Here is a 19,864-nt window from a genome sequence, read left to right on the forward strand (position 1 = left end):
GTGCTCTGTCAGGTTTAATAAGTGGGATTTCTTGCCTTATAAATGGGGTTGGGACCATCAGTTGTGTTGTGCAGAAGTCAGGTGGATACACAGCTGATAGTCCTACTGAATAGACTGTTAGAATTTGTATTATGGCAAGAAAAAAGCAGCTAAGTAAAGAAAAACGAGTGTCCATCATTACTTTAAGAAATGAAGGTCAGTCAGTCCGAAAAATTGGGAAAACTTTGAAAGTCTCCCCAAATGCAGTTGCAAAAACCATCAAGCGCTACAAAGAAACTGGCTCACATGAGTACCGCCCCAGGAAAGGAAGACCAAGAGTCACCTCTGCTTCTGAGGATAAGTTTATCCGAGTCACCAGCCTCAGAAATCGCAGATTAACAGCAGCTCAGATTAGAGACCAGGTCAATGCCACACAGAGTTCTAGCAGCAGACACATCTCTTCAACAACTGTTAAGAGGAGACTTTGTGCAGCCGGCCTTCATGTTAAAATAGCTGCTAGGAAACCACTGCTAAGGACAGGCAACAAGCAGAAGAGACTTGTTTGGGCTAAATAAGACAAGGAATGGACATTAGACCAGTGGAAATCTGAGCTTTGGTCTGATGAGTCCAAATTTGAGATCTTTGGTTCCAACCACCGTGTCTTTGTGCGACGCAGAAAAGGTGAACGGATGGACTCTACATGCCTGGTTCCCACCGTGAAGCATGGAGGAGGAGGTGTGATGGTGTGGGGGTGCTTTGCTGGTGACACTGTTGAGTATTTATTCAAAATTGAAGGCATACTGAACCAGCATGGCTACCACAGCATCTTGCAGCGGCATGCTATTCCTTCCGGTTTGCGTTTAGTTGGACCATCATTTATTTTTCAACAGGACAATGACCCCAAACACACCTCCAGGCTGTGTAAGGGCTATTTGACCAAGAAGGAGAGTGATGGGGTGCTACGCCAGATGACCTGGCCTCCACAGTCACCAGACCTGAACCCAATCAAGATGGTTTGGGGTGAGCTGGACCGCAGAGTGAGGCAAAAGGGCCAACAAGTGCTAAGCATCTCTGGGAACTCCTTCAAGATTGTTGGAAGACCATTTCCGGTGACTACCTCTTGAAGCTCATCAAGAGAATGCCAAGAGTGTGCAAAGCAGTCATCAAAGCAAAAGGTGGCTACTTTGAAGAACCTAGAATATAAGACATATTTTCAGTTGTTTCACACTTTTTTGTTAAGTATATAATTCCACATGTGTTAATTCATAGTTTTGATGCCTTCAGTGTGAATGTACAATTTTCATAGTCATGAAAATACAGAAAAATCTTTAAATGAGAAGGTGTGTCCAAACTTTTGGTCTGTACTGTATGTAAGTAATATCAATTGGATTGTTGTATGGAGTATTGATCCTAATTTTCAGTAGTACTATGTTGTTTTAATACATTTTTGTTTTATGTATGTGAACAATAAAATATTTTTGGTTGAAAAATACTCTGGCTATGTGGGCTTGTATACGCCCGTTTGTGGATTTTGATATAGTTTATAGAGTTGAGGGCGTCTATATAGAGTTAGATCCGTGTATGAGTATCCGTGTTATCCATGGACTGCAAAGCAGCAAAAAGTTATGGTTAGAGTTGATCAAACAGATTTTCAGGACCCTGGTCCAATGACCACGTTAATAGTCCATGGCTACCAGACCATGTTACTGCAAACCTCATACCACCTGCGGCATCCCCGGCACCTCTTCTGATTAGTGGGTCACTCAACATCAACATATTGCAGCACAGCACACGTGTGATGTTGGGGTGGGGAGGTATACTAATCAGAAGTGCCACCAGGGATGGCACATATAGTAGAAGGTTTGCAGTGCTCGGGTCTGATGGCCACAATTGCTGGAAATCTTTTGCTCAACTCTAAATATGGCCGATTTACACGAGTGGATATATTCAGCCCAAAAAGAACACAAACAAGCGAGAGCATATGCGATAAAAAGGTGAAACAGGGCAGCACGGTGGCTCAGTGGTTAGCAGTGCAGCCCTGTAGCTCTGGGGTCCTTGGTTCATATCCCCCCAAGGACAACATCTGCAAGGAGTTTGTATGTTCTCCCTGTGTTTGCGTGGGTTTCCTCCCACACTCCAAAGACATACTGGTAGGGAATCTAGATTGTGAGCCCCAATGGGGACAGTGATGATGAAGTCTGTAAAGCACTGTGGAATTAATGACGCTATATAAGAGCAAAAAATAACTCACATGAACAATAAAATGCTTGTTGATTGTGTGAATAATCGTTTGTGAACATAACAATGACCGTAGGTTAACACAACAGCTAGTGTGTAACATGAATGATGAGATTGATAGGTAACCTGCGACATTAGTAACATGGTGTCAAATTGATGAATTTAGAACACTTACGTAGACAATCACTTATAGGAATATCTGGACCATTGTGTAAATGGCGGTTTAATGCAGAAGCTGCTTCCGCTGTTGCTTATCTATGAACCACTCAGCTCCTAAGCTCTACATAGACAAATACCCTCATAATTGGCGCTTTCATCCCTTTTGTTTTCATTATTAGGCAATTAGATTTATGGGCAATTCCATGATGTACACATATTGTATTGCTGAATTTGTCATTTAACACTTTATAAACCAGATAAAGGGATTATCTGCTCTAGAAAACAGACCTATTTTTGAATAACCCACTAGGGAATTTTGAGTAAGAAGAGTTGAGTACACCCATTGAGGACACTTATTTATTAGCAGAGAACACCTCTGTTTCTGGAGAACCCAGAAAGTATTTCTACTAACAATGAACTGCGTGCCGTGACGTCACGGAAAAAATTGAACAATTGCTGAAAAATCCTTCCACTGATTAGAGTTGACTGCTGGGGGTCTCAGCAGGGAGAGGCCGCGTGATCCACTTATTGTTGGGGGATCGCCCATTGTGGACAACACCTTTAGATACAACATTGAGGCTTGAATCACACATTCCTTGTTTTGTTGCAGTTTTTTGAGTCAAAGCTAGAAGTGCTTTCACAAGGAATGGGATATGTAAAGATGTATAGTTCTTCTTGTCATTAGCTAAAAAAGCACACATGAAAAAATGATCAAAAACTGCATGAGTGTGTCTAGGCTAATGCAATCTAAGGGGTAAGGTTTCTCCCTGCGGAGAGTGACATGCCAAGTCTGGCACGCCAGTATGAGGAGACTTAAAAACCTTGCATGCTCCTCTGGGAAATTAAATATGCAAATTCTCTCTTCAGAGAGGAAGAGGACTTGAACTCTAGTGCCACCTATAGGAAGTAGCAATTCTAAAAGTCATTATCGACCCTTTAACGAGCCTTGAAATATACACCGTGTTTTGGGGTATTGCCCCTCGTCAGTACAAAGCATGAGATCTAATTTGGCTGGGTGACAGGCTAAGACTGGGATCTAAGGGGTAACGTGTCTACAAATTGAGATTCTGGTTCTGGCTTTTATCCTAAGTCATGTGACAAGGCTCGTTAAAGGGTCGATAATGACTTGTAGGATTGCTACTTCCTATAGCTGGCACTAGAGTTCAAGTCCTCTTCCTCTCTAAAGAGACAATTTGCATAGGCTACTGCAAAAATGCCACATGTTGTTTTCTAGCAGTATTTGTAGCCACAGAGGACACAAAAGTGTAAAAGGAGATAAATACACTCCCGGCAGGCTCGCCAATGTAAGAGGAGACTAAAGCACTCCTGGCTCCCTCACCATTGTCAGAGATAAATATTAGCAATAAATAAAGACGTATCTCACCCTTTGCAAATGTTGGGGCTTATTTGATTATTATGTTTTACTAATAACCTCTCACTTTATTAGTTTCAGAGTGGATTACCTGGTTTCCCTCCTTTTTTCTTGTGTTAAAATATTTCTATTTCCTAGCATTTTGTTATATGTGAATGCACTTGTTCCCAACACTTTATGTTATATAACAGGTTTATTGGCTGACCTCACACAGTTTCATCACAACATATAAAACAGTCCAATATTAGCACATGCTAATCAATATGATATCTGTATAATAATTTATACATATTTACAATATATGAAAACACCAGTAAAAGTACCTTCACCCACCCACTTATAAAGACATGCATACTGTATGCATACACAAGCGTACTCCCCTCCACTTGACAGTATTGACTATGCCTGTCTCTAAGGGGACTCAGGCGTGCAACACAAACCCAGTTAGGGTTATTAGAGTAGCACATAAATGGTTAGGGTATATGCAAACACAATGGGTTAGGACATGTATGGTGATATATGAAGTATGATAGTTTTTATAAAGGAAACATGCATGATACTTATTAGCATATTGGATAAAGATCTGGGTCTACTTATGATCCAGGAGCTGAATCTGGTGGGTTGTTTTTTTTCTGTTTTTGCTCTTCTGCCTGAGTCTGGAGCTTCTGCCTGAGTCTGGAGCTTCTGCCTGAGTCTGGAGCTTCTGCCTGAGTCTGGAGCTTCTGCCTGAGTCTGGAGCTTCTGCCTGAGTCTGGAGCTTCTGCCTGAGTCTGGAGCTTCTGCCTGAGTCTGGAGCTTCTGCCTGTTCCTATAACTTCTGCCAGTTTCTAGTGCTTTCTTTTTATCCGCATAGTTATCCACATAGTCGGTGACTAAAATGTGGTCTGTCATGATGGGTCACGTCATCTCGTTCTGATAGACTGAAGGAAAGTTGGAATATGCCATCATTCTATTCTGACATTTATGACTGTCCCCAAGCTACCACCACCCGGTGTGATATGGGTACTCCTGATATGCAGAAAATAATTGATTTTGTGCCTAATATTAAAAATTGGTAGTACTCCAAGAAATAAAATAAGGTGATTTATTATGCAACCTTTTTCAAGCAGTGTTCTGGTGTACAAAGTAACTTAAATAGTGCAACAATTACAGCGTTCCACAATTGACAATAATTAAATATAGTTAAATACATAAAGTGCTTTAGTGACAAGAATATAATTTATATAGCAAAAATATGCTCCACATATTGTATACACCAGTGATAAAGTCATATAATAATGTATTTTATTTTATATATTAAGCTACATATTGTAATTAATTGTGTATAGGTGTATCACATGAAATACCGTATTTTGCGGATTATAAGATGCATCGGTTTATAAGAAACACCCCAAATTTTGGGTTGGAAAATAGGAAAAAAGATTTTTTTAAATAAAATAGTGCACCTTATAATCCTTTTTATCGGTAGCTTACCTGAGGGGCGATGGAGCAGGGTCACAGGAGTCAAGGTTACTGCAACAGGAGGTTGGCGGTGGCGGCAGGAGTTGGGCAATGCTGCGTGCCCCATCCTCTCAGAAGATGTTAGCGGAGGTCTCCTTTCCTGTACATATTCCTGCTGTGGGCTTTTTGAAAATGGCCACTGGAGGCAGCACATGCGCAGATTGAGATCTCGAGAGATGAGAACTCGTCTCCTGAGATCTCTCCTCCCGAGATCTCGATCTGCTCAAGCCATTTTTCCAAAGCCCACCACAGGGATATGTACAGGAGAGAAGACCTCCGCCAACATCTTCTGAGAGGACGGGGCCCGCAGCATCGTCCTGCCGCCGACTTCCTGAAGCTGTGACCCCGCTCCACCGCTGCTGCCACCAGCCAGGTGAAAATACTGTACCTTCAGATTATAAGACGCAACCCCCTTCTCCTCCTAAATTTGGGAACCAAGATTTCTTATTTTCCGCCAGATTTTTACGTTTTGTTTTACAAAAAGAAAGAAGTATCAGTCGTTCCTTTATTTCTTCCCGCTTTATGGATTTACTCCTGGATTTGGCTCAGAAAAGTTCATCAAGAAGTATCAGAAGAAGCTGCATTTGTGCTTGGAGCCCTGTGGGCAGCTACTTCTCTATAAATAGCCATGCGCACCTTCCGACTGCCAGGGTAGAAAGGCTGCACAATCTTCCATTTGTGACACTTTGCATTGGCATAAGCAGCTATTTAAAGAACCAAACTCGGAGGTGCTCGGTATTTTGCTAACCTCTTTGTCCTGGAAATAGAAAAGAAATACAACTCTCAGCTAGTGTATTGCTTACAATCTACCGTACCTCAACACTACATGGAGATGAGACCGTATTTATAGACGTCAGCGTGACTTGGTCCCACATTACCAGTTCATTAATAATTAATTCCGTTACACATAATCATTAACAGATGTATAAAGGAGCCAGCCTCAACTGATCAATGTACGGTCCTGTAGCACATCGCTGCGGGTGTTGCTGGCTTGCCTCCTTGACAGAGGTGTTCTTTCTCTGAATTGAAAAATTGTCAGTTCCTTTGTAGCCTTCATTAAAATTACAGTTTATATCTCACAGGAGACTTGTCTGCAGCTTTTTCTGTTTCTCAAGCACAGTCTTGTCAGGATCTCATTTTTTAGGTCGTTGAGACGGATGGCAAAAGAGAACAGTTCACAGGGGATCTAAAAGCAGGACAAATGGTAATATGAAGTCCTTTATAGGACCTCAACAAGACGTTCCTTTTTTCTTTGGTCAATGAGTTTTTCTACAGTAGTTCAAGAAACTGCCAGCCTGGGGGAAGTTTCCATATTAGAAAAATCCACCGGGTGAAGAGCGCAGAGACACCTTAAGAGTTCATTTATAGAAATTGACCGAAACTCCCCAGAGAATCCGACTCCTGACTCATATGCAGAACCTCCAATTATTTCCTTGAGAAATATGTTCTGCTTCCCCTATTTCACTACCTGAAGCATCAAAGTTATATTGGGAGTCACAAAAATGCTACTGGTTTATTGTCATCTGGTTGTATTAAAACCAAAATCTAACCTTAGAGGAGGAAATCTTTAAAGGGAATCTGTCAGCAGGTTTTTGCTACGTAATCTGAGAGCAGCATGATGTAGAGTCAGAGAGCCTGATTCCAGATATGTGTCACTAAGGGAAAAGTCAGATGGCAGTATAACTCGGATGGGGATCGCAACGCAATGCTCGGACTGGCCAGCGGCTCTACAAACCCGAGATTGACAGCTGCATAGAAATATATAATGGGATTCGGACAGCCAACAGCCAGTCCAAGCATCGCGTTGCAATCCTCATGAGAGTTATACGGCTGTGTGACTCTTCCCTTACTGGACTGCTTGGTGCAGTTTTGATAGAATCCCTGTTTTCTCTGCTGTAGATGTAGAATGCTGAGCTGTGTATAGCGCCACTCATTGGCAGCTTCCTGTGTACACTGTGCACTTTCAGCAAGCTGCCAATCAGTGGTGGGGGCGGGGTTACAAACACTAACTGGACTGGCTGGCATGTGAGACCTAGTCAGGCAATGATAATCTCCTGATGATAAAACACTGATTGTATTGAAACTACGGGAAGATGCTGAGCAAGTATCACATCTCCGGGAACAGGCTCTATGCCCCTGTATCATGCTGCTCTCAAAATAAATGACAAAAACTTGCTGACAGATTCCTTTTAATTTGATTGAGCAGTTCTGTACATCTCTTAACTTTTACTATGCAGTCAAGTGCACAGATTTCTGTATTAGTTCTAAGATGGAGGTTGATATAAACATGTTGCTATAAATGTTAAAATATCATATGAAAGTCAATTATGTTTTATGGATATGCCTAGGGCTATACAGTAGTATCTCACACTAGTGTACCAGATCATCATGCGGGTCAAAGTTTGTATTCTTTTCAAGGTTTTGCAAACAGAACCTTGGGGTACATATACACGGTGTCTTATAGATGCCGGCATACCTTCATCATTTTTTAAGCTGTTAGGAAAACGCTGGCGGTGTTTTTGTAGAAGTGTCTTCTTTGATGCCTTTTATCAAGCTTTTTTTATTGTATTTCCATATATAACATAGTGGTAGTTTCCAGGTGGAAGTCCTCAGAAGAATGGACTGCTCATTACTTTTGACCATTTTCATAGCCTGAAGTTTTTAAAGGACGTTACAAAAGACAGATCATACGCAGAACAAGTTATTGGACATTACTGAGCATATGTTCATTCTTTATAACGCTTACCGTAATCCGCCTGAAAACGCCACCGTGTGCACACACCCTACTTTACAGCACATTGCTAGTCTACGTCTTATCTCGCGTTGATTGACAAATGACCTATTAACCATTGGAAAGTAGACATATGCTATAAGTGTTGTTTGTAGGTGGGCCCTGTGAAGATTTTTCATGTATCTCGAATGAGGGAATATGGTTGGCACTTCTTAAGGAGGTCTGATTTTTATGGAGTCCTTATTGGCAATGCTTTTTTGGGAAAAAAGTATGCAAACTCAATTTCTCCCATAAAGAATAAAAAAAAAGCTATCTTGTTAATGGCAGCGTCCTCCTTCTCTGCTTTGTGTGGATGACGCGTCCTACGTCATCCACACAGTGTTCCCTTTCTCGCTTTTACATGGGTGCATTTCTCTCCACCCTGACGAGTGCAGAGCAAAGTACTGTTCTGCGCATGCGCGGGGAAAGGCTAAAGAGTACCTGCGCATGCGCATCACAGTACTTTGATCTATTCTCGACAGGGCAGCGAGAAGTGCGCAGGCATAGGAGTGTGAAGGGGAACCCTGTGTGGATGACTTAGGATGTAAGAAGGACGATATCACAAGAAGAGAAGAGGCGCTGGATCAAGACCAGACACTTCCATCAGACACGACCGCTCCTTAGGGGAGTATAATAGAAGGTGCTTTTTTTTGCCTTACAGGATGACCTGGTGACAGGTTGCCTTTAATTGAGCCAACTGTAGATCTACAGAATGTGGAACACAATGTGGCTTCCGTACCAGATTTATATTTTTCCACCAAGCAGCATAAGGTAACTAGCATTCTATTTAAAAAAAATCCTGTGGAAGTTGGAAGTGAAGTTAAATAATGACACCAAGAGGGAAAAATTTACCAGCTTTTCCTCTTACTAGGATTTCAATAGAAATCAATATAGCTGGCAGCCGGAGGCATAACTGCATGAAAAGAAAGCAGAGACATGGGATTTTAAACAAGCAATTTTGTTGTTCATCCTGATTAGTACTTTAATTATTTTGAAATGTGCTTTAAATTTAGTGCAAATATCCAGATTCATAGGCAGAGGTGCAAAACGTGAAAAGATGAGCCTTGTATTATGTGAACGGATAAATATAAAGTCAAACAAGAATTATGTGCCTGTGTGCAAATCACACCTATTAATGTGGATGGGATGTTTAAGCTCATAAATCTGCACTTGTTCAGGCCCAAGGGAAACTTCTGTACATAGTGTAAGGTGGCAGCTGGACAGGTTGTGGATGGGAGGTATGTATCCCCGAGGTGCCAAGCCTCAGTGATGTAGGACCTGGAGAAGCAGGCTCCAGCACACATAGTGCTGAGAGGGAGTTAATGGGCCCGGATTATGGGTCCAGGTTTTAAGAGCAGCTGAAAGAACTGGGGGGGGGGGACTGCTGCTCACTTACCCCCAGTCCAGGTCTTGGAAGGGCTGATTTAAGGCAGCTGCGCCTGTCTCACTTTGTCTGTGTGTTTTGCAAGGTGAAGAGGCCTTGCATGTGCTGCTCAGTCCCGTCTCACATAGCGAGATCGCTGCTGTGTCACGGTTTTGGTGACGCAACAGCGACCTCACCAGTGATGTCGCTATGTGTGACACTTTGCAACGATCAGGCCCCTGCTGTGAGGTCGCTGATCGCTGCAAAGTGTCCTGGACCATTTTTTGGTCGTTGCTCTCCCGCAGGTCAGCACACATCGCTGTGTGTGACCAGCGGGAGCAGCGATCAGGCTGGTAACTATGGTAAACATCGGGTTACTAGGGGCACACGCGCACCTAGTAACCCGTTGTTTATCATGGTTACGAGCCTGCTAAAGTGAGCGGTAACCTCCCGCTCACTGTAGCAGAGTGGTAACCATGATAAACAATGGGTTACTAGGAGCGCGTGTGCCCCTAGTAACCCGATGTTTACCATAGTTACCAGCCTGCTCCTGCTTCAGCAGGCTCGTAACCAGGAACAGGACATCGTGGAAAGATTCTTTCCACGATGTCACTGCTCCCCTGATCGTTGGTGAGCCTGCCTGTTTGACAGCTCACCAGCGACCACATAGCGACGCAGCAACGATCCCTGACAGGTCGTATCGTTGTCGGGATCGTTGCAGCGTCGCTAAGTGTGACGGGGCCTTAACAATGTTAGCCCTGCCCTTGAAGGCAAAGCTAATGTTGGGGCTCTATAGAAGGTTGCAGAGGGTGGGGCTGCAAAGTGTTGATGCAGTACTGGTGATGGATTGTGGCCAGTTACTCTAAGTATGGTAAGTTATAGACCATGTGTTAAGCTCTATGTGTTGTGGCCTCTTGTCCTGGGGTGAGGGAATAGTTGTAAGACATTGGGACTGAGTGAGTTGTATGATTCTGCAATATGCTACTTCAATAAATTTAGATAGCTTTTTTTGCTTAATGCAAGTCTTGAGAATCTTCACCTGTTTGTAAAACATAAAATTATTGTTGCAGTTCTTTCTTATCTGCTGGTTATGACCAAAAAGGACTTCTTATAGCCAGAGTGGGTGGAGAGAACTATTATAACCCAAATAACTCTTTACATCGACAGAATGCGCTAGTTTTAATCTGCTTGTTGCTATTGATGGAGATTGTCATATCCAAGAAATCAATGGTGGAAGTAGAGAAAAATGATACAAGAATGAAATAGCAAATATATTATGATTAATTGATAAATAGTTTTGCTTCATTATCATTACCTTGCCATAAGAAAAATAGGTCATCAATGTAATGACGGAAGAGTATGATGTTTTGGCTGAGAGGATAGTGTAACGAGGTGGCATGGGTTGGTAGTCGTGGGCGAGTCTACTGAGCAACCTTCAGCGAGCACCCCGGCACCTCGCACATGAATACACGGATAGAGTCAGTGCTTTTAAATAAAACCAACTTTACTGACAGATTGCAGTGTACAGGCTGATGCAGCAGATATTCTCAGGCCCAGGTCTTATGCAGGGACAGTAAGCCGTTTCTGTACCTTCCGACTCAGTTTATCACAGCAGGCAGACTTTCACCTTCAGTACACCCTCTGTCCTGGTTGCCGCTTGTCCTAGGGAAGCTGTGCTACTCGGATAAGGCTGCTATCCCTTTTTCCACAGTCCCTGTTCTCTCTCGCTGTGCTGCTCGGATATAGATATATATGTACATCTCTTTTCCACAGCCTCTGTTCGGTCCTCAGCTCCTGCTGAGGGCTGTCGGCACTCCCTCTCTCTCCCGCGCACCTTCTAACCCTGGCCTGGGTATATGGCTGCTGGACTCTGCTTAGTGCCTAGTCTTTGTCCTCAGATCCGCACCTTCTAACCCTGGCCTGGGTCTATGGCTGCCGCACTCTGCTTAGTGCCTAGTCTCTGTCCTCGGATCCGCGCACCTTCTAACCCTGGCTCAGGTCTCTGGCTGCCGGACTCTCTGGTACTCACCTGGACCCTTGATGTCTCATGTACTGGCCTCTTCTCTGAGTGCATTTACACTATCACTGGTCCTTACTCATGGGCTTACGGCCCCACTGCTTCGACCTGTCCTCGGTCCCGACCTGTCACGAGCAGGTCCTCTCTCGTGGGCTTACGGCCCCCACTGCCTCGACTCCTTCTTTGCGGGGACACCCCCGTCTTCACACAAGCTCCCTTTCTCTGGAGCTCTTCTCTAACACCTTGTCCTGGGCATGGCCGCCCGGACACTGCTCCTTGACTTCCTGTCTCTAAGCTCACTGCCTCTGCTCCTCCCTGCTATGCTGCTCTCCCCGGCCAGTTCTGCCATGCTGCTGTCACTAGGCAACTACTGCACTGTACAATACAGGGAGAACACATAAAAGCATCAACATTACATTAGACATTACACTCACACAGGGACAACTACTGCTGCACGTGGGAATAATAACAGAGAAAAGTCCTTCTTAAAGGGGTGGTGGCGTCCATCCCCCTTACAATTATTTGATTAGATATAGTGCTGTTCAAAATTGTCCATGTAGAGGTTGGCAAATGATGGTACAAAACGATTGCCCACTGAACTGCCACAGGTTTGCTTGTATAGTTGTGAATTTAATTTAAGTATTTTATTGTAGAGGTTGAATTCAATGGCTTGAAGGAAAAAAAATCACATTATGCAACGAGCATTTCCGTCTTGAGAGATAGAAAATGGTTAACAGCTTGTAAACCTTGCTGGTGGGTTAAAGTATAAAGCATTTACATACAGTATGCTGTGAGAAAAGTAGCATTTGCCAGAATGTCCAAGCCAAGTAGAAGTAAAGTATTGAAAAGTTATGTGGGGTCTATTAGATAAGGTGGAAGGGATAGCACCCATCTCTGTAGATCAAATCCATGTTGTGTGACAAATTACTTGTTAAAGAGCCAGTGCCAGAAATAACTGGACTGGTTCGGCAGATTGGAAAATCACTTACAGTATGTATCTTAGGGAAGATGATAAAAGAACTTTCAACTTATTAAGGAGGAAAGAGCCTTCTTTTTTGTATTCTTGAAAGGAGGCTCTATTCATCGGGTAGGTGTTTTATAATATTTGGTATATTCCTTGAGTGGGTAATAGTCAAGTTGATCATAGACTTCTTGGTCTGAAAGAATACAGTTATCATCAGCCAGATTGTCATTTTTTTTATCCTGGAGGATAATGCCGCCACCTTGTCTGTTGCCCATATAACTAGATTGGTGTTATTAGAGAGGGACTAAATGGCATGTTGCTTAGTGAGTGTGAAATGTATTGTGTTTGATGGATTTTTCCAACTTATGTTTGTCATTTATGACCAGGCTGGAGAAGGTTTCATCTGCTGGACCATTGTGATGTAAGGGATAGAAACTGGATTTGGGTCTGACTTCTGAGATAGTGTCATGCAAGGTGTGGGAAAGACTTAGTGCAACACAGAGGGAAAAGGGAAAGGGAGCCCAGACACTAGGGAAAAGGGGGCATGGAGACCTCCTACTCTGGTCTAGTGTCACCCTGTCTCAACTACTGTCCCTATATAGGCTCTTCACCAATCGCCGCACGCGTGCCTCGCCCTGACTTTCCCTGGCGCATGGCTAAGGCTAGGGAAGGGAGGCGATGAGCACTTGTTGATCTTCACTAAACTCTATAGACAACAAGGGTAGACAAGCAGAGGAGAATTGCTTAGCTTTAGACGACTCCAAACAAATGTGCACACGTCCTCAAGCACCAGAAAGGACGTAGCTCTTGCTAAAGCCTCACAAGTAGTAATGAATATCGCCGGCACCTCCCTCTCAGACACACCAGGTATTTATACACCCAGGCCAGGGAGCTTATTAGCCAGAGGGAGGTAGTTGCTGGGTCCTAGAGACAGCCAGCCTCTAAGAAGATGTCTGTAATGCCAAACGTAGAGATCTCCTGCAACCAATTGCAAGACGACTGTCTGTCACCTCTGACACACCCGTGACAGATAGGTCTCTAGGTCTGGGGTCGATAAAGACTGAATGATGAGTAGATGACAACGAGGCTCGTCTGAACACAAATGGATTTTGGGGTTGCCTGTCCTACGCTTAAATTTGTTTTATAATATCTAAACCCTGTTTTCATCCTGTATGCTCAGCTCACTTGCATTGCCCATGTGCAATCTACAATTGGTGCAAATTCTGTTTTTCTGACATCTTTATGGTTACCGGTCCAAAACCACAATGTTACTGTCTGTCTCCAGCCCCATACACACACCCACTCTCTCCTTTGTTGTTGTTTTTTAGCTTTGTAAAGCAATATATTACTAACATCTTATGGATTATTATCATGTAGTCGACATTGCTTTAATTTAAGTCCCAGTCCACCAATGTTGTGCTGTGTACAATGCAGCGTACTCACTTTCAGGTTGGAGGCCTCGATGCATCCACGTCCTTTGGTCCAGGAACAGCCGCATACACATAAGGGGACACCCGGTTTTTTATAACAAATTCAACTTTACTGGACAGTTAAGATATAACATTTTTTAACATGTAGTGTCAGGGACAGCATCCTCTAGTTCCAGTTTCATCAACACAGCACATTTCAAGCTTCTACTTACGTTCAGCTCGGATTATCCCTATGTTTGATCCTTTTGTGAGCCTCAGGAATTTCCTGTCCGACCCCACAGCACTCCAGAGACCCGCTATGTTTCCCTCACATGGTTCCCCGTACAGCTTCCTCTGTATGGAAGGGATTAAGGCACACTTCCCAATGCCTAGTTTGTGCAGTAGGCCTCAGGTGCTACAACAGTGTCAGCAGGAAATTCTGGACAACCTCATGCTGACTATGTGCTCCATGTGCCTCCAGCCCACTGCCATTTCAATCTGAACATGACACGAACCTCTCACTAACTTAGACTGACTAAACCAGGAAATGAATCCCCTTCTTGCTTGACCTCTCCCTCCCATGCTGGGCTGGTCCCAAACATTTAACTGTATCTGTTCCTGCAGTCTGTTGCTGGAACAGTCTAACCTTTCACCTACATTCCAGCACACAGCTTGCATTACTTTCCTACATTAACACTATACTAACAATACTTATACTAACACACTAATAGGCCCACCACTACCTATCTTAATCTATCTGTAACTATTCTGGGTCTTAAAGTTCCTAACTATTCACTACCTCAATACTAACTTATATCCTATTCTTTCCCTAAACCTGAGTTGAGTGTATAGAGCTACTCTAGGCATTACAAATACAGTAACCACACAGCAGCACCAGTACTTATAACATATTGCATTTTACATTACACCATAAACCGCAATCAAGCCGCATGTCACAGTACACACTTTACAACTGTTGTCTTCAGGGGTAGGTACACGACAGTCTCTTTCATACCCTTACACACACTTGGACTGAGGAAGACATCATTGAGATGTAGAAACCCGATGCTTTTTATTTGCCACATAATTTATTGTTTTAACAGCAATAAACATTCAGTGTTTCTGAAAGCTTTTTCGTATACGGTACCTGCTATTAATCGGCAGCAATTTCTTTATTTTATTTGTAAATTTTCTTACTGATATTATGGTGGTCTAGCCAACTGGCTGTAAAGAAGTAGCAGCAGCTGAGTACCTGCAATAGAGGTGTGCCTGACATATGCACAACTAACCAAGGTGAGTGCATTACCTGACAGTATGTCTCCAGCACTATGAAGCACACTGTTTATTTCCTTCTTTCTTTTTTTTTCTATTTAAGTTCATCTTTCCTCACGTAGGCCTCTTATAATAATGAGCCAATGTCAATAAACTTTCTCCACATCTGTTAGAGGAGGACATAATTGCTTTTAAATAGTAAATCTGCTGGAGGAGGACATAGCTGCTCATAAAGAGTTAATTTGCTAGAATAGGTCATAGCTGCTTATAAAGGGTTAAACTGAGTCACTGCATACACACAGAGCTTGCAGAGGCTGAAGAAATACAGCTAAATGGAAACTATATCCTATGGATTCTTTTTTTTTTCTCTGAAAAAAAAGGAATCATAGCGCTTGTTTGTTTTACATTGTTAAATGTTTTAGCCAATTTAATGACATGTTAGATGACTATGCAGTACATGCAAGCTAATGCCTATGCAGATTCATGCAAGTTCATCATTAAATCACCAATAGACCTGACTACAGTACAATTTCTGCTCATCCAGCTATTATTTCCATTGCTTAAAAAACAGAATGTGTGTCCAACTGTGAACACATGGGCTGTGCTATGTTCCCAAACAGTACAAAGAACTAAAACTCGTTGCCTAGCAATCCATGAGGTTTGCACCCACATACAAAATGAGATTACGTCTCTGACTCCATACAAACCTCCTCTCCAAAGAAACTGGAATGAAAGAGCTACAGTTGATAAATCATATATATATATAGGAATGGAGAAATTTATCAAGAAAAAAATCATATTTTCACACTTATATCTCATAATTTTGATACAATCCAAATCCAAATTATTATAAGTAGTGTAAAAGGAATCTGTCAGGTCATCCAGTGATCTGTCAGTCAAGCAGAAGAGGGTGGGGCTGGGAGGGTAATAGAAACAGGGAAACAGAGGTTTGGGAAGTGCTTTGACACAGCCAGAGCACTTAAGCCTCATTTGCATATGAATTTAAACAGCAATTTTTCAGTCAGGGAGCTACAGATTGCATCAGTAAAGCTGTGGATGACCGTATCTTTCATAGGGCAACATGACCATGTAGATCAATAGAGGTATGAAGGGGGTGGTTTGTGCTAGATTTTCTTTAAGACTATAGAATAATCAAACTGTATGGATACCAATCCCCTCACCAAATGCCCTTGACTGAATATCTGAATATAACGTCAACAGACAGATCTAAAAAAGAATCCAGAATTGACACTTTTACTATTTTCTTCAAACAAGGCTGCGTCTATCACAGTGATAATGGAGAATGGCATCCTATAACAGGCCAGGGACAATGTAGTGTAGTGCATGAAACCCAATGGTTGTGTTATTACTATGGTAGCAATGTTGGCGTTCCTTCATCTAAGGTGTAGTTTCAGGGTTAGGCAAACTTTGGAATAATGATGAACAAATCTGTGAAAATTCACTTTGTGAATGAAGTTTTGCTGACAAAAGAACTTCTTATTAGAGACTGGTAATTCCACATTCAGGGCATTGGAGACATGAAATTCTGAAAAATAGATGCAGATTTTATCCTCCATTGTCATATCTGGGGAAATATGTCTCTGTATTAATTAATCACAATAAAATATTTTAGTGTCTAGTATGAAATTGGAAGGAAGGTGGATTGACGTGCACTCAGTCTGTGGTGCAAGGTGCTGGTGGACGGGATGTGGAGTAATTCACCGCACACTCTTTGTTTCAAAAATGCAAATATCTTTATTAGATGAGACGTGTAATCAGTAAAAATAGCGGTGCAGGAGGGAATGTGACATAGCGGTGCAGGAGGGAATGTGATATAGTGGTGCAGGAGGGAATGTGACATAACGGTGCAGGAGGGAATGTGACATAGCGGTGCAGGAGGGAATGTGACATAACGGTGCAGGAGGGAATGTGACATAACGGTGCAGGAGGGAATGTGACATAACGGTGCAGGAGGGAATGTGACATAGCGGTGCAGGAGGGAATGTGACATAGCGGTGCAGGAGGGAATGTGACATAACGGTGCAGGAGGGAATGTGACATAGCGGTGCAGGAGGGAATGTGACAAAGCGGTGCAGGAGGAAATGTGACATAGCGGTGCAGGAGGAAATGTGACATAGCGGTGCAGGAGGGAATGTGACATAACGGTGCAGGAGGGAATGTGACATAGCGGTGCAGGAGGGAATGTGACATAGCGGTGCAGGAGGGAATGTGACATAGCGGTGCAGGAGGGAATGTGACATAACGGTGCAGGAGGGAATGTGACATAGCGGTGCAGGAGGGAATGTGACATAACGGTGCAGGAGGGAATGTGACATAACGGTGCAGGAGGGAATGTGACATAACGGTGCAGGAGGGAATGTGACATAGCGGTGCAGGAGGGAATGTGACATAGCGGTGCAGGAGGGAATGTGACATAGCGGTGCAGGAGGGAATGTGACATAGCGGTGCAGGAGGAAATGTGACATAACGGTGCAGGAGGGAATGTGACATAACGGTGCAGGAGGGAATGTGACATAGCGGTGCAGTAGTGAATGTGACATAGCGGTGCAGGAGGGAATGTGACATAACGGTGCAGGAGGGAATGTGACATAACGGTGCAGGAGGAAATGTGACATAGCGGTGCAGGAGGGAATGTGACATAACGGTGCAGGAGGGAATGTGACATAACGGTGCAGGAGGAAATGTGACATAACGGTGCAGGAGGGAATGTGACAAAGCGGTGCAGGAGGGAATGTGACATAGCGGTGCAGGAGGGAATGTGACATAGCGGTGCAGGAGGGAAAGTGACATAGCGGTGCAGGAGGAAATGTGACATAGCGGTGCAGGAGGAAATGTGACATAACGGTGCAGGAGGGAATGTGACATAGCGGTGCAGGAGGGAATGTGACATAACGGTGCAGGAGGGAATTTGACATAACGGTGCAGGAGGGAATGTGACATAGCGGTGCAGGAGGAAATGTGACATAGCGGTGCAGGAGGAAATGTGACATAGCGGTGCAGGAGGAAATGTGACATAGCGGTGCAGGAGGGAATGTGACATAGCGGTGCAGGAGGGAATGTGACATAGCGGTGCAGGAGGGAATGTGACATAACGGTGCAGGAGGGAATGTGACATAGCGGTGCAGGAGGGAATGTGACATAGCGGTGCAGGAGGGAATGTGACATAACGGTGCAGGAGGGAATGTGACATAACGGTGCAGGAGGGAATGTGACATAGCGCTGCAGGAGGGAATGTGACATAACGGTGCAGGAGGGAATGTGACATAGCGGTGCAGGAGGGAATGTGACATAGCGGTGCAGGAGGGAATGTGACATAGCGGTGCAGGAGGGAATGTGACATAACGGTGCAGGAGGGAATGTGACAAAGCGCTGCAGGAGGGAATGTGACATAGCGGTGCAGGAGGGAATGTGACATAGCAGTGCAGGAGGGAATGTGACATAGCGGTGCAGGAGGGAATGTGACATAACGGTGCAGGAGGGAATGTGACATAGCGGTGCAGGAGGAAATGTGACATAACGGTGCAGGAGGGAATGTGACATAACGGTGCAGGAGTGAATGTGACATAACGGTGCAGGAGGGAATGTGACATAACGGTGCAGTAGGGAATGTGACATAACGGTGCAGGAGGGAATGTGACATAGCGCTGCAGGAGGGAATGTGACATAACGGTGCAGGAGGGAATGTGACATAACGGTGCAGGAGGGAATGTGACATAGCGCTGCAGGAGGGAATGTGACATAGCGGTGCAGGAGGAAATGTGACATAGCGGTGCAGGAGTGAATGTGACATAGCGGTGCAGGAGGGAATGTGACATAACGGTGCAGGAGGGAATGTGACATAACGGTGCAGGAGGGAATGTGACATAACGGTGCAGGAGTGAATGTGACATAACGGTGCAGGAGGGAATGTGACATAGCGCTGCAGGAGGGAATGTGACATAACGGTGCAGGAGGGAATGTGACATAGCGCTGCAGGAGGGAATGTGACATAACGGTGCAGGAGGGAATGTGACATAGCGGTGCAGGAGGGAATGTGACATAGTGGTGCAGGAGGGAATGTGACATAGCGGTGCAGGAGGGAATGTGACATAGCGGTGCAGGAGTGAATGTGACATAACGGTGCAGGAGGGAATGTGACATAGCGCTGCAGGAGGGAATGTGACATAACGGTGCAGGAGGGAATGTGACATAGCGCTGCAGGAGGGAATGTGACATATCGGTGCAGGAGGAAATGTGACATAGCGGTGCAGGAGTGAATGTGACATAGCGGTGCAGGAGGGAATGTGACATAGCGGTGCAGGAGGGAATGTGACATAGCGGTTGCAGGAGTGAATGTGACATAGCGGTGCAGGAGGGAATGTGACATAACGGTGCAGGAGGGAATGTGACATAGTGGTGCAGGAGGGAATGTGACATAGCGGTGCAGGAGTGAATGTGACATAGCGGTGCAGGAGTGAATGTGACATAGTGGTGCAGGAGGGAATGTGACATAGCGGTGCAGGAGTGAATGTGACATAACGGTGCAGGAGGGAATGTGACATAGCGCTGCAGGAGGGAATGTGACATAACGGTGCAGGAGGGAATGTGACATAGCGCTGCAGGAGGGAATGTGACATAACGGTGCAGGAGGGAATGTGACATAACGGTGCAGGAGGGAATGTGACATAACGGTGCAGGAGGGAATGTGACATAGCGCTGCAGGAGGGAATGTGACATAACGGTGCAGGAGGGAATGTGACATAGCGGTGCAGGAGGAAATGTGACATAGCGGTGCAGGAGGGAATGTGACATAGCGGTGCA

General features: G+C 44.2%; 1 protein-coding gene and 1 long non-coding RNA gene across 2 annotated transcripts in view; one reads left to right on the plus strand and one right to left on the minus strand.

The window, feature by feature from the left end:
- The window catches only part of GRIN2B (glutamate ionotropic receptor NMDA type subunit 2B), a 794,048-nt gene that overhangs the window by 383,811 nt on the left and 390,373 nt on the right, over positions 1-19,864 (plus strand). The window lies entirely within an intron of this gene.
- LOC141157202 (uncharacterized) lies at positions 6,199-11,670 on the minus strand. Its single transcript, XR_012247755.1, has 3 exons — positions 11,411-11,670; positions 7,725-7,900; positions 6,199-6,434 (listed from the first exon to the last, which is right to left on the minus strand). It is a non-coding gene; the product is annotated as an uncharacterized lncRNA (long non-coding RNA).

The sequence above is a fragment of the Phyllobates terribilis genome, unplaced genomic scaffold (genome assembly GCF_046119375.1).
Source record: "Phyllobates terribilis strain yellow unplaced genomic scaffold, ASM4611937v1 Scaffold_8__6_contigs__length_399053987, whole genome shotgun sequence".
Lineage (NCBI taxonomy): Eukaryota > Metazoa > Chordata > Amphibia > Anura > Dendrobatidae > Phyllobates > Phyllobates terribilis.